This window comes from Drosophila obscura, unplaced genomic scaffold (assembly GCF_018151105.1).
Source record: "Drosophila obscura isolate BZ-5 IFL unplaced genomic scaffold, ASM1815110v1 contig_73, whole genome shotgun sequence".
NCBI classification, from domain to species: domain Eukaryota; kingdom Metazoa; phylum Arthropoda; class Insecta; order Diptera; family Drosophilidae; genus Drosophila; species Drosophila obscura.
In genome coordinates this window covers 5,100,175-5,116,302 of record NW_024542865.1, presented here as the reverse complement: position 1 = coordinate 5,116,302, position 16,128 = coordinate 5,100,175, and the positions used below count along the sequence as shown (strand labels likewise).

The 16,128-nt window shown below is 38.8% G+C and overlaps 1 protein-coding gene across 1 annotated transcript in view; it reads left to right on the top strand.

Annotated features, from left to right (window-relative positions):
- Positions 1 to 3,702: 3,702 nt before the first annotated feature.
- LOC111065303 (pneumococcal serine-rich repeat protein) overlaps positions 3,703 to 16,128 on the top strand; it is a 134,314-nt gene continuing 121,888 nt past the window's right edge. Inside the window, exon 1 of the mRNA XM_041595582.1 lies at positions 3,703 to 3,877. The gene's annotated coding sequence lies outside the window, so the exon portion shown is untranslated. The remainder of the gene's footprint in view (positions 3,878 to 16,128) is intronic.

Sequence of the window (16,128 nt, the reverse complement as noted above, 5' to 3'; positions counted from 1 at the left end):
AATTAATTTTCTTTTTTTTTCATTAGTTATAATCGATTTTGATCGATTGTCTCCGTTCCTGCCTTCTTTCTGCTAATTCCTTAAAGGTTATAAATGGCTTAAAATAATTTCATTCTTCCTAAATCTCAGCAAATTCCAGAGAAAATACTACTCCAAGTATTACTGAAAGGCAAATGGAAGCGGCAGAATCAGAAGGGATTCAGAAAAGTGGTTCCAATTAAATAAAGTAAATTTAATAGAATCGAAAGAAATAACCCACCTCAAGGGTTGACAAATCTGTGGGTGCAAAAAGGTTTACAAATCTGAATCCTGGTGCAAGGCAGCCCCCCATACAAGGGTTAATAAAAGTGTGTCGATTGTGTGTGTGTGTGTGTGGGGGGTGACAGGGTGGCCCTTGGGTGCAAAGGCTCGTATCTTTAGCCCTGTCTGCAGTTGCAAGTTGGCCTGTTGGCGACTGTTGCAACTGTTGATGCACCACTCACTCAGCCAGACAACCAGGCAAACAGCTGTGCGCAGACATTTTAAGCAGCCTGCCTGTCTGTCTGTCTGTCTGTTCTGTTGCCTGTCTGAATCACACACAAATATATATATGTATATATATACCAAATATATATGTACATAATATATACATTTATGTACATGGCGAGTATGCATAAAAGTCTTCTTGTCTAGGCATAGAATTGCTTTGCGTCTCGCTGTCTGACTCTTGTCTGACTCCCTGTCCGATTGTCTGAATGTCTGGGCATTGGTTTAACTGTCTCTCCTTCTCTCTCCCTTCCCCATGTCTGTCTGACTACTGTCTAGCGTTGTTGCGCCCAGAACCCCTACCCCCACCCCTTCCCGCTTGCTGTCTTTCGCCTTTTGAGCCTTCTTTTTGTCTGTTTTGTTGCCCGCTAACTGGAGCTTATCATGGCATTCTATGCCATTCGATTTCTTAGGTAATTAAAGTTTAAATGAGGTCTAGCAAGATCAAGCAGTATGCAGCTTAGCTGCACGTGTCATGCAGCAGCACCCCTCGGTTGGCAGCAGGCATCTGAAATTTCTCTAATTAATTATACCAGCAAACACCTTTTATATGCTTCCTTTATCCTTTACACACACACATTAAAGCGGGAAAAGCGGAAACTGATGCGCAAATCTTTTCCACGTTGTTTTGCGCGTATTATTTTCTGCTTCCAGCCAAAAGGCTTTGAACTTGAACTTTTCCATGAGCGTATAATCAGACAGCCAAAGCAACCTACTTATGGCTGCGGAAGCCGCAGAAACAGCAGCAGCAGCCGCAGCAGCAGCCAGCACTAGCAGCAAAAAGGAAAAGCGGAAAAAGTGGAAACTTTTTCAATGCCACACAGTGAGCGAGAGGGAGAGGAGAGACTGACGCAAGTCAGTGCCCAGTGCCTGTGTCTGCGTCTGTCCCTGTCTCTGTCTCTGTCTCTGCCCCTGACTCTGAATATTCTTCCTCTCTCACATCATCATCATCATCATCATTTTCATCTTATTCTTGCGGCTGATTAAAATATGCAAAAGTGTGGAACGAAATGCCAAGACAAGCGGACGGACAGACAGACAGAGTGATGACGTTATTCAAGCCAAAACTGTTGCCGAAAACCTTGAAAAAAATAAAACATACAAAGCATTAAATTATTAAAGTTGATAGTTCGCTGTTACGTTACCTGATAGACGTGGATTTATTTGTTTGAAAAAAGTCCCTAAAGGAGCAAGAAAAAATGCCTTAAAAAATATATTTATGTGCATTTTTGTTTAATATAAAAAACTTAACTTAAAAAACATGTCAATTTTTTTGTAATATAACAAAAATATGAAAGTTCTTGAGTAAATAAAAAAAAATATGCCAGCTGTATTTTGTTTAGATTTCTGGATAATTATTTGCTTTATAAATCCCTAAAATATGATTACCAACAGGTAAAAACAGACTTGAGACTCCTACAGACTCCTCCAAAGATCCCTGTACAACGGGTCGTGCAAGAGTTCCCCTCGGTCAAACCCCGAATCGGATCAAATGAAATACAGCCTGGAATGCCCACGGGGTATCCGCTATTCGATACAGAAACAGCCACAGCCCAAATACTCGTCATAATTCAAAAGTTGACTTGACTTTTGTTGCTCTGCTGTGACTTTTGTGTGTGTGTGTGTGTGTGTGTGTATGTGTTTTTGCAACGTCATAATTAAGCGTCATGCCACATGTTGCAGCAGCAGTCAAAACTTTTGCCATATAGCACACACACACACACACATAGGGCTTTCTCTTGTGTTAATTTCACCAAAACATTCTCTCTCTATGTGTGTGTGTGTGTGGCACTTGAGGCAACAACGCAGACAGTTTACAGACTTTTTGAGACAACAACAACAACAACAACACACAAAACAAACAACCGAACGAGCAACTGTGTGGCATTGCCATTCAACTTTTGCCTCTTGCCACTGCCTCTGACGCTTGTCTTTAGGGAAGGAGCAAACCCTCAACCCCCCTCACACAACAAGAACAACATTCATTTGGGGTAATTAAAATAGTGAAAGTTTTCTGCCATCTCTCTCTCTCGCTCTCTCGCTCGTATTTGCACTCACTTTGTGACATTTGCCATAGCCTACATTTAAGCAAAATTAAACAAAATTTGTGCATGTAATTAAGGCAGGCCCGAGCCCCCCAGGCTCCCACACATTAAAGCTGTTAGAAAGTGAAAGAATTTATATAAGTACTTGAATAATATTATGGTTAAGAATTATAGCGAATGGCACAAGAAAGAAATACTTTTCAATATAAAGAATTATTTTTAAAGGTTTTTTTTTTTGCAATTTATAAAAAATGTTTGCTGAAACATATTTAAAATAAAATTTGTATCTTCTCTGCTTGCAGCATATTCTTCAAAATTCCAAATTTCAACGAAGAAGAAAGCGTGTAAAACTCAAAGAGAAACCAACAAAAACAACAACAACAACAAAAGGAAACCAAAAATCTAAATGCAAATTTCACAAAGCAAACAAAATCTCGGCAACAAATCGAAAGGCAACTCTAGAAGAAACCACACAACACGCTACAACTCTGGCAGTGCTCTCTGGCTATAAATAAATAAATAAAAAAACAAGCAAGAACAAAGCGAAAACGAAAACACTCTCTAAAACCCCATCTCTCTCACACACACACAAATACGCACTATCTCCCTCCCACACACACACACACACACAAAAAAAAAAACGAGAACGTACAGTCAAGACTCGACTTGAGGAAAACATTAAGCAACAAACCAAGGACCAATTAAATGTTTATGGAACAGCAACAGCATCAGCAGCATCAGCAGCAGCAACAACTCTTCAAATAAATAAAAAAACAAAATAAAAACTATTTTCATCTGTTTTTGGGGCTACTCTGTGAAAGAAAAAAACAAAAAGAAGGAAAACGAAACAAAAACAAGGAAAGAAACACTCTCATTAACTCTTAGTCTCTGTCTCCGTCTCTGTCTCTCTTTATCTCTCTTTCGAAACGATTTCTATTTCGGCCACAAAACAGTGTTGTAAAACAGCCCCATTAACAATATTTCGGTGTGCAAAAATTTCGAAATAAAAATTAGAGTTTTTGAACAAAACAAAATAACAACAACAGCAACTGCAGCAGCGACAACAACTACAAGCAACAACAGCAACAGCAAAAGCAAGCCAACAACCAGAGAAAAAGAAAGAAAAGTAAAAGGAAACAACACCAGAAATACAGAAAAACAGAAGTAACAACAAATACACAAAACAAAACAAAAAAAAAAAACAAGCGACGTAAACGACGGCCCCCAGGACAAAAATCAATTGCAAAAATTGAAACTTATGGATTGCTGGACGGGTAACGCCCGACTGGCGAGTGTTTTAGTTTAAGGTAAGTTTTTCCAACTCAAATTTAATGCAACATTGATGCAACAAATTGTAAAAAACTATGGAAGATTTTTTCTTATTTTTATTATTTTTTGAAAATTATGATGGAAAGAAATTTTTGGCAACGTTTTTTTTTTGGACATGATTTTAATGAAAAAATCAAACACCAAAAATAGATAAAAATATTTTAAAACTAGAAAGATATACATATAACTGTTTTTAGATCATAAGTTAGGGAAGATTATGAATCAAATGTGGAAACCATATCATAATTGTTGAAGGGATTATTTTTCGTATTGGAATGTGTAAAAATTGCAACTGATAATAAATAAATAACAAAAAAAAAAAAAATAAAAATAATAGTAAATTAAAAAGACTAAAGACTAAAAAGACAGGAATTAATAGCCACACTTTGATTGCAAATCAACGTAAATATAATATAATATTCTACAAATAACTGGCAGGCCCACACGATCCAATAGATCGCGAGCTCTGCAGCAGGCAGACTGCCATTGAAATGTTTCCCGTGTCTGAACAAAAGCAGAAGTAGGCAGGAACATTGATCCTCTCTGCCCTCTAATGACTGCGTTTTGCATAATGATTTGAATGGTACCACTCGTTCATAACAAAACATTAGAAGGAATACCGCACACGGGGCATGGCATACAGGGGGCGGGGCCCAAAAACGATTACTCTTTGTGGGCAAGGGTAGCGGGCCACCAGCTGTCAATCAAAGAAAAGAAACGAAACGAAACAACAGCAACAACAACAACAACGAGTGCTTTGACAGCCATGAAACATGACAGACTGATGACGATGACGGCCATGTGACTGTGTTTGTGCTTGGTGCTTTTTTTTTTCTTGATTTTAGCTAATTTTGGAAACTGCAATTAACGCATAGAGGTACAGACGTACAGAGCGGTACAGAGAGAGGTTTTTGGGCTAATTAAAACAATTTCGCAATTGTGCAAAATTTTCAATTTAAAATCTGCAAACAAAAAAAAAAGAAACCTTCACAGACAGAGCGCCATGTTTGAGTACACACACACACAAGCACACAATTGTTTGACAGCAAACACACACACACACAAACACAGAGCTCTTTTTTCTCTGTGGTTTATTTTGTTTGGTACGATCTTTTTTTTTTTGTATATATTTTTTTTTAGCATTCACTTACCCCATTGTCGAAGCGCAGACGACGTCGCTTTACTTCCGCTTCGATCAACGCCAAAAACCCAACCCAAAAACAATAGCAACAACAAGAACAGCTTTTGGCTTCTCTCTCTCTCTCTCTCTCTTGTTGGTCTTCTTTGCTCATTATGATCCCATATGCAATGCGACCTTGGCCTTCAAAAAATCACAAATCACCAAAAAGAAGAACAGCAAAAAAAAAAAATTGTGCAAATAATTTTTGCATTCTTTTTTTATTTTGCATGGGCTTTGTTTGTCGCTTTTGCAAACACACACACAAAAAAAAAAAAGAAAGGTTTTTGATGGAGTATTTTTCGGTTGAAGCGGCAAAGGGGAAAATGCAAGCCAGGACACATGTGGCGCCCCAAGAGCCACTCGTTTGTGCTCGTATTTGTGTGCCCAGGGCTTGTAGCCTTTGGTACTGAACATATATCTATATTTGAAGCATATCTTTTCTATATCTAGACTGCTGTTCCATTCACAGAACAGAGTTTAAACAACACACTACAACTGCCCTACAGCACGTACAGATCTACACATTGAACTCTCTCCACATATACTCTCTCTCTAGACCCTTCTACTGGTACTTCAAACATGAATAATATCGAGCAAAAGCAAAAACAACAGAAATATTTTATTAAATCAAAAAATGAAATGGTAAAACGCAGCAAAAAGGATTCGGAAACGGCTGAAAGAATGAGAGAATGCGAATCAATGGGGGGGCGCCGCCCATGCTGATGAACGGAAACGACCCTGACCGTGACCCTGATCCGTCTACTGATTGTGAGTTTGAGTATCAATTGCGGATGGTAGTCGTCTTTCGCTATTTTTTGGCTTTAATATGCCATATCCAGGATGCGTTCTATTCCATGATTCTGATTGCTTTGATTGGTTCTCAAAGAAATGGCACCACCGTCCAGTACCCTAAAAAGAGCAGAGCCATTTCCAACTGTCCCTACAGACAGCAGTCCTTTCGTGCTGTCTGGCTTTAACGTTTCGCTCTCTAATGAAAACCAGGCAGAATATTCGTTCTGAGCTCGCTGAAGTCACCTGCCAGCTGTTTGGCACTCTCAAGTCATTTTTCGAGCAGCATGGATTATGGAAGACATTGACAAACATTATGGGCAAGAAACCCAAGGCGCAGTGGTACGAATAATACCAAGTGCTTGGCCCAACGAATGCTGCCACAATTCTGTATAATAATAAAACAAAAAAAAAAATAATAAAAAAATATAATAAAAATATATAATAATAATAATAATAATATATAATAATAATAAATAATATATAATAATATATATATAATATAATATATAATATATAATAATATATAATAATAATAAAAACTAATAAGAAATAATACTAAAAAAACTAAACTAAAAATTAAAACAACAAAAATCATTCTTAATGTTTTCTACAGAGGCCCACATCCAGATATTCCTACTTATGGCACGGATCATATCGACTCGGCTGATCGGGATATGCACCCTGCTCACTCTCTCTGTCTTTCTCTTTCCCAGCGTGGCTTAGCAGTAACGGGTGATCTATTATGTCCGGCATCAAACAGACTCTTTTTGTACGCTTGCAGTTCAGTCATTACCCTATGATACGCTATGAGAAACCATTTTCTTCTATTCATTTCTCCATCTCCCAGTTCCCAGGGTCATTAATGAAACACTTAGCACCCCGTATGACAAAAATGAAGGCCTAATTCAATGAAATGGCAAAAAAAAAAAATAGTGGAGAGAAAGAGAAACAAAGGCAAAGGCTATTTCTATTGATTGAATGTGAAGACACAAGCGAGTGAGAGGGAGAGAGAGAAATAGAGAGAGAGTAGTGCCAGTTGGCAAAGTGAAATGCAATGACGATGTACAGAAAAGTGCAAAAACACAGTTACAGCTTACATAATTATGTGCAATTTATGCGGCAACGTGACAAATCAATTTGACTTTACCTCAATTCGGTTTTTCCTGCTTCTCAGCGACGACTTCAGGCAAGAGTCTGAGCCTGAGTCTCTGCCTCACTTTCTGCTCCTCCCTGGCCCGCACTCTCTCTCTCTCTCTCTCTCTCTCTCTCTTTGAAGCGTTGACAGCCAGCCAGCTATCTGTCTGTCTGTCTGGCGTTGAAGTTTTTGAGATGAAACTCAATACTGGTAGCACTTGGTTGGTGTGGTGTGCTGCACTGTGCAACGTTGTGTTGTTGCAACGTTTCGGCCAGTTTCTAGTAGTTTCGCACGCTCAATTCTGTGGCACACAGAACCGCTATCATGACTTGGCCTAAACCAAACAACAACAGCAACAACAACAACAACAACAAAAATAAGTACCAGAAGTAGTTGCAGAAGTTCCATAGAATTCTATAGAATTTGAGGAAAAATAATGTTGCATTTGCTAGCTGGATTGTTCCCACTCCTTTTCGATCATTTAATGCCAGAATCCAATTAGATGGGTATTATTAGAAAGTTATTCTCTGGTCCTTTAAGCAACTGCAAATCAGAAACGAACCATTTTAATTGTTGCTCATCGAATGTCAAATAGATGCTTATTTTCCTTAGCTTTTTCTCTAGTTTTTTCCGCATTCTCACTCGCATTGCTCCCACTTTTTGTTTGTGTGCGTGTGTGTGTATGTGTTTATTACGCATACGCCACCGCGTGTTTGCGTGTTAAATTTTTAATACGCTCGCTCTCCGTTCAAATATCACAACGCACGCGGTGTTGCATTCATAAGTTGGCTTTATTTTCTTTTCTTCTGTTATTTTTTTTTTTTATGTAATTCCTACTATATCTTCTGGTGTTGTTTTTATTTTTTTTTTTTTTTTATCGAAAATGCGTGCTCAGCTAAGCAAAGAAATACTGAAATGCTCACGACGTTGCAACGTGCAATTTGTAACGCATGTGGCGCCCCATTCATAAGGTGGGTCGTACGTATGTACGTACATGTACGAGATTATAGCACACAGGCAGCCGATAAATAGAGCTCTTGTTGAGCACTCGTTTGTGCTCACATTTCTGTAGATTATTAGCGTTTAATAATCTCTCTCTCAGAGTGGCTTAGCAGCAGTAATGTGCTGTCTACACATTATTACTTTTATTATTGTAGCTAACTTTTCCCATAACTTTCATGGGTCATCTGCTTGGCATATCTTTCTTAGAAATACTGCTAATTTTTGTGCCTGCTCATGATCTATATAATACAATGCCCAGAGCTCGTAGGCAAATTAGTTGCGGGGTCACCCATTCGGTGGGTCACCACTTGATTGATTTGCTGCTAATTGAAACCATTTCGCCGCGTCAAAGTTCAGTCAATTTTAAATGCGTGCAAAAGGTTTATTAGGGGCTGGGGTGCAACCCAACCTTTTACCCTTGACTGCTAGGCCACGCTGGGACAGAGAGAGAGAGAGAGAGAGAGGGGGAGAGTGAGTGTGGCCCGCTAGCGCCTGCTTTTGGCGGAAGTGATTAATAAGCAAAGTGAGGCAGCAGCAGCAGCAGACAACAAAAGAACTTAAGAGAATGCAACAAATGCAAATCCCAATAAAGAGAGAGACAGAGACGCAGTGAGAGCTTGCGCATGCAACGCCTGGTGGCAGGGTCTCTGGGCACCCTAAAAACGAACAAACTCTTTCCCCTGTAAATGTTGTGCGCTGTGCGCTTTCGTGTGTGTTATCGCTTTGGCATTGCAACAACTACAAACTATAAAGCAATTATATGCAACGCTCACCCCGCCCCTACCACCGTCAGTGCGTCTTGCACCCGCCACCCACGTGGCGCCCACATATTTGCTTTTGGTTGGGGCATGGGGTGGGGTGGCCAAATCGCATTTTGCGTGCATCAATTATTGCGCATTTCTCAGTTTGCGTTGTTCAATTTTTTTTTCTTCTTCTTCTTCTTCTTCTTCTTCTTCTGTGCTTGCGTTTTTCTTTTTCTTGTTGCTTTATTTTATTATTATTTCGCTGTGTGGCTGTGTGTGGCTGTTGCCTTTTATCTGACAGCCGCCGCCTGTTGTTGTACAATTATAATGCATAACACCCAGCGACTGAATAGCAACCATAAGAAAAAAAAAAAAGCTAGGGGTACGCGGGGTACAGGTGGCAGGCAGAAATATTCGTAATCCATGCAGAGAGACTTGCATAATGCTGGCTTTGGCAATGCGTAAGATTTTCAGAATATTTCGGTGCCAATAATTGAGCGGTTTTGCTGCTCAGTAAGGGAGGCGCTTGGAACGAAATGAATATAGTTTAAAACACAAATCTCTCCTGAGATTTCTCCATAATAATAATGTACACAACATATATTTGAAATATGTTTTTAATTTCTTTATTGATTTTTTTATTAAAGTTTTCTTTCATTCGATCTAAACGAAATTTGCAAACAAAATTGAATACCCAATTTCTACAGATATTTTGTATGTGTATATTTTTGTAATGGAATCCAAAAACTTCCAATCCAAGTCACGCAGTAAGTCTATGAAAATGGGAAAATATTAGGCAGATAAATAAATGGGAAAAATACCAAAATTAAAATGAAAAACTAAAGCCCATGGGAGCTGAGATTGCTCATTGCCTTGTACCAGGGCATAGGCTTTACCTTTAGGTATTACCTCTGCCTCTGTCTCTCCCTCTACATCAGCCTCTGCCTCTACCTTTATCTACACCTTTACCTGTACCTTCTCTTACCGCTTACCTTCTAAACCTCTCTCTTACCCTTCAATACATTTTCCCTGATTTGCCACACCATTGCGTATGCGTGTGAGAAGCCGGTGTGGTGTGTGCGTGTGTTGCTTTTTGGCTGTTGTTGCTGCTGCTGCTGCTGCGTGACACATTGTGTGACTGAGTTTTTCAGCTAATGGCTAAAGAAACAACAAAAACAACAACAAATTTTCGAGGGAACTGCACTGCACTGCACTGCTTGCTGCTGAAAAATGTTGACATGCAAGTGCCAGCACCCAGCACCCAGCAGTCCCCCAGTCCAGTGCAAGTCTCTGACCCATTGGCAATTAGCATTTTGGATGGAGTTGCATTTTATATTTTTTTAACCAAAAAAAGAAAAAAACCAAAGAAAAAACATATTTACTATACAGACATGTACATACATGTGTACATATATATTTTTGTGTACCTATGTACATATATCGCATATATAAAATGGTTATATCTGATCGTTGTTTTTGGTGTACAATTTGCAGCTAAAGTTTGCGTGTTGCCTCTGCCGTTCTCTGAGGTGTGTGTGTTTGTGTGTGTGTGTGTGTGTGTTTGTAATTGTGGATTAATTATAGCCAAGGACCCCACAAGATACAAATAAAGATACAAAATGTATCTCGTATCTCTGGCTATGTGTGCAATTTCCGTCCATTGGGGCACACACAGAACAAGGTTAATTCAGTTAGCCATTGTATCTGTGTCTGTATCTGTATCTGTATCTGTGTGTTGTATCTGTATCTACTGCCTGCCTGCCCCCGCCTGCCCGCTCGTACGCTTATTCGTTTGTTTGTTGTTTTAATTACGCTTTCAACTTACATAATCATTTCAACTGATGAACACGCACACCACACACACACACACACACACACATATCAGAGCATCAGAGTCCCGTCTATTATTTTCCATGGAATGGAAAAGGGAAGGCCTTACTATGAGTTCTAGTAGAGATCTATTGGTATTTTCAATAGTTCCAATTGACCGAGGGGCACTGCTGCATAACGTTTCTCTTTTTGATGCATTCTTAGTATGATTCCAATATTTTTTCAACGTTTCAATTTCCCCAGCCGAGGGGAGCTGCTGCATAGCGCGTGAAACGCTTCGGTTGAATTTTCTTTTGCTCACTGAGTTTATTCATATGGAAGCCATATGGAAACACTGCGCCGATCTGCCTTCGTCTGGTGACTTATATTTTGTTGCCAAAAGTTTGTGCAAATGAATTATACCCTATAAAAAGGGTATACATGTCTTTTGCAAACCCCCGTTAGGTGTTCTTTCTCCGTGACAATTTTTGTTTCTTGCTTTGTGGCTGCCGCCGCTCTTCTTGTTTTATGGCATTTGATTTGCGTTTGGAAGAGCACAAAAAAAAAAAAAAAAAAAAAAAAAAAAATAAAGCAAATAAAATAAACTAAAAAAAGAAGTTCACATGAACAATCCGGTTTTTTTTTGCGTTTTTTTTGGTTTTAGAAATTGAGAAACATACAAAAGCAAATCAAGCGAAGCAGAAGCCTATTCAACATTAGGGGTTTTGATTTTAGTTTGCGGATTCGAGGTTTGAAAGAAAATTTTTAAGCTGTTTATTCTGTTGGGCAGATGGGCAGGGGGAGGGATTATAGAGGAAGGAACTCCACCAACAAAATGAATGACACCTTGTGAGGTTTCAGAAAGGCAACAGCCGAGCGATGGATGCTGCTGCATGACGCGTGATCTTTGTATTCCAGTGTTGGAAAGGCTATAGTCAGTGCTGTAGGGTTGTCCACAAAATATTTAATACTAATATTTAACATTAAATTTATACAAGTAATATTCAATATTCACGATTTCTCATGGAAATATTTAAATATTTCCATTGTTTCCATAGACGACACTTCTGGGTTTTATTTGATTTCAAACTCTTCCAAAACTTTCCTGTAACCTGAGAAAAGTTTATGTTTTATTCAAATAATCTTCTAATTTGTGTGTGCTGTTTGTTTTTGTGGTTAAGAAGGTCTTTCTTTGAAATGTTTTGTGAAAGAAAGGCTTGACCTTTTTGTCCCATGTCACCAGCAGCTCTCGAAAAAAAGCTTTTTTTTGGCGGCAATTAGAAAACGAATTTCACCGTCAGAGAGAGAGAGGGAGAATCAGCAAAAAGCGGCACCAGTGACCGCTTCTTCGTTTTGACCATTGCAAAATGTGTGTTCCCATGACTTTGGGCTAAAATGGTGGCAAAAAAAAATAAATAAAAAAAAAGATGGTAAAAGAGAACTTTCGAAAGTTGAGACAGAAACAACAACAGACGAAAAAGCCGCCGCCGTCGCCGCCTCGAAATGAATATAAAAAAAGTAGAAAAAAAATGCATAAATTTGGCATAAATAATGCCCTCACCTCAGCAACACCCCCCGCCGGGGTGGTGTTTGGTGGATGGGGAAGGGGGAGCATAGGCATGCCCACCCCCTCACGACTCTGAAGCGTTGAAAAATGATGGCAACTCTCACAAATCGCCAAGCGAATGATCTCTCCGTGTTGGAGCAAGAGAGTGAAAGATATATGGTGTGTGGGAGGGGGGATAGATAAAAGTGGAGCGAGCGGCGAAGGATGAGGAGGGAGGAGCAAGGCGTGAAAGATCGATTGTTGAATGCGGGCGTTATTTTTCAAAATCATCAAAGGAGGCAGAGCAAACACAGCGCAAGGGAAGCAACAGAAAAAGAGTCGAAAAATTCGAGCGAAAGTAAAAGTTAGACAGATATTCAAATAAACCTGGGCTATACCTGTGTACTTTTATGTACATATGTATGTTTATTTATGTTCAAAGACTCGTAATCGAGTCGAATAATCGAATTCATATGCTGCCTGTCCCGTTTATTGTTTAGGTCTTAAAATCTAGGATATGTCTTTGTAATATGCTGGGGATATTCTTTTGAAACTTTAATACATTTTTGCATTCATTTCCATAAAATTTCTTTAATATTTCTCCTATTTCTAAGGTGACTCATGGCAAATAACTGAATAAGATAATAATCTTCTAATATGCCCCAAATAAACGCATATTTGAAGACTGAAATAAATACACATCTGATTAAACTGCTTAAGATTACTAATTAAAAACAAAATAAATTGTTTCCAGGCAGCATTAGCACACACAATTAATTAATTTCGCCAAAGTTACACCCAAACAAACCAAACAAAAAAAAAGAAAAACATCAAATGATTAATAAAATTCTTCTATGCTGAGGCCTAAACAAAAAAATTCGCGAGTCTATTGAACTTTAGTGCCGTGCAAAAAGATCCGAAAAATCGAAAAGGTTCATTGAACTCCGCGTCGGCCAAAAAAACTATGAAAGAGATCAACGACACGCACTAAAATGGTTCAAGCAGACAGAGAGAGACAGCCATAGAGAAAAACGTCGGCGACAGCGACAGGCAGAGCACTTCAATAGGCCTCAAAACCATGCAAAAACAAAAAAAAAGAGGCAGAGGCACGCACAAAATTCGCAAAAGTCAATGAACTCTGCTGCGACGGGCAATGTTCTCATACAGCTCAACACAGCTGAGAAATTCGCAATCACACACAACACACAATCAAAAAAAAAAAGTGCGTAAGCGTATGGCTCACGCATCAAAAAGAAAAAACAACAAAAACAAATGTATAGCAAACGCAAAATGCAAAGAAAATGTTGCCAAAAATTAAGCCTTGGCCTGCTCTCGCTCACGGTCTCATCTCGTCTCTCTCTCTCTCTCTGTCAACATTTTTCAAAGTCAAGTTGAAGAGCAGCGAGCGCCGCCGTGAGCGACGACGCGTGTGTGTGTGTCGGTGCCTCTGTCTGTGTTTTTGCGATATTTTTGCAAATTCTCTTTTTAACGCCGTGGCGTCTTCCGCTCTCTTGTTGCGTACCGTACGCTCGCTACCTCGCTCTCTGTCATTCTTCTAATCGCTTGCCTGCTCGCTCGCACGCTTTACCGCTTGCCGTTTGCTTACGCAATTTCGCGTATGTTTGGCAAACACCAAGCTAAATTAAACTACAAAAAAAAAAATTATGTATAGAGATAGAAGCAAACGCGTTTTTTTTTTCTTTCTTTTGTTGCTGGTTTCGTTTATCAGTCACACTTGACATTTTCGTTTCGGGTGGGGGATATCTCTATGTATGTATTCGCACATAATTAAGAACATACATGTGTACATATGTGTATGTATACAAGATACATAGCTGTTGGAAGTATCCTACAAAATGGGTATCCGAAATTCGAATAAAGAAACATATTTCAAATACGGATCAAACCCAAACCAAATCCATAGTTTTAATGATATTTTACCTTGGATATTCATCAAGCCAGAGGAATTCAATAAAGAGAAAGAGCCATTAAGGTTTTTACCGATTTAAAAATTCAGCTAAGAATTTCCTAAACCTAGGGAAAAATTAAAAAGAAATGAAAGTACATAAAAATGTACGTGTACACTTCCCACTCCACTAATTTCCAAATAAACCCAATCAGATATATGGATTATTATTTTTATTTTAAATACCTAAAAAAAAGAACTCTCTAGTTGCGAACTTCTTTTAATGTTTATATCAGAATACATAATTATGGGCCTATGATTGCTGGCTGCATCATATAATAAACATAGATATACAATAATATAAAATAATAATATAAATAAAAAATTAAATAAAATTCAATAAAAAAGAATATATACATACACTTCCACATTTACGATACCTTTTTTTGTTATCGCAGCAAAAAAACGAAATAGAGAGAGAGAGAGAGAGATTGGGATAGGCACGTACGCACTGTTTTCAATGCATTAAAATAGAAAGAAATCCCTCAAACAATTATAACAAACAAATAGAAGACAAAACTATACCAACAAATCCGATCTAAAGCTTAAACAATAGCGAAATAAAGTTCTTCAAACACGGAAATGATCTCGCAATTGATTCGCACTCAAAGATCACTGTGCCAACATTATTTTTGGGTATAGTTTTCATTGCTCAAGAAGATCAAGCTTCAGGAACATCGTGTGGTATTTTTCTGATTCACTTTTGACATTCGGCAAATTGCATGAAAAAAAGTATCTTTTTTGTGCTGTCAGCTGCCCGAGACCTTTTGGCTTTTCAGCATTACAACAGAGTCAATCCAAGCGATACAATATCATTAATCAATGACAGGTTTTGCTTACATTTCCATAGTCCAATGGATTTCCAAATGTACGAGTATGCGAAATTTGTCTTCCGCATTTGCAAAAAAAAAAAAATATTCCATGTCTAGGAGGGGTGGGGGAAAACATATGTTATCTGTATCTGTTAGATTTCGTATGTAGGTCAAACGCAGGCACACAAAAAAATGGCAAACAAAATGTGCAAAAAAAATTCGCACGCACTCATAAAAAAAGAAACAACAAAATAAAATCAACATGGAAGAGCCGGTACGCGCCGGGGGCCGCCGAAAGCCGGCTGCGTAGATTGCGTATACGCAATGTGTGTCAAGGACAGATATGTGCGAATTTTTATAGTTCCTCTGTCCGCTGCCAGCCTGCCTCTTCTGCCTCTCTCTGTACCCCTCTCTCCCTCTCTCTGTCACTCTGTTTCACTCACGCAAAATGTTGAGAAATATTTTTTGTTCAGCTAAAATTAAACCCAAGAACAACAACAGGAACAATGGCAACGCACCTACTGAACTAATTTGCTCAGTGCCAGAGTGTGTGCGTGTGTGTGTGTGTGTAGATTGCGTGTGAATGTGCGTATCTGTGTAGATAGCATTGAATTTCAGCTGTGCGCGACACCAACACACAGCCAGCAGGGCCCGCTAGAAACATTGTTTTTTTTTTTGTGTTTTTTATGTGCCATTTTGTCTCTGGGTTTTCGCAACTATTCGCAATTCACGCCCACGGTCAAGCCAAAGGTCAGACCCACAGATGCGAGGGGGACCCACAGACCCCAAAAATGAGCAATGTACGTACGTATGTACATACATATATACATATATGTATATGTTGGTATAATTTTCTCTATTTTTTTTTTAATTTTAATTTCGCCATGAAATTAAGTTGTGGCAGAAACTACAAAACTATTTCAGAAATGAACGCAACGCATTTAGGAATGCTCTAATTAGTGAGTTAAAGTTAAAGTTAATCGTCACGCGTCATGCGGCAGTGCCCATCCTTTTTGAGGAATATTTTCAGAGAATTTCAAAATTGAGGAGTTTCTTTGATCGGATTTTCATCAAGTGTATTTCGCCATAAATGTTGCATGTCCCATAGAAAAGTCAATTTGCCTTTTTGGCCCCATGGTTAGAGTATTATTTTGCACACACAGATACACTGCTTCGTGTGCCTCTGTGTGTGTGTTTTTTTGCTAACTGTTGTGTGCTCCATCGCAAGCAGCTGTGCTTCTGGG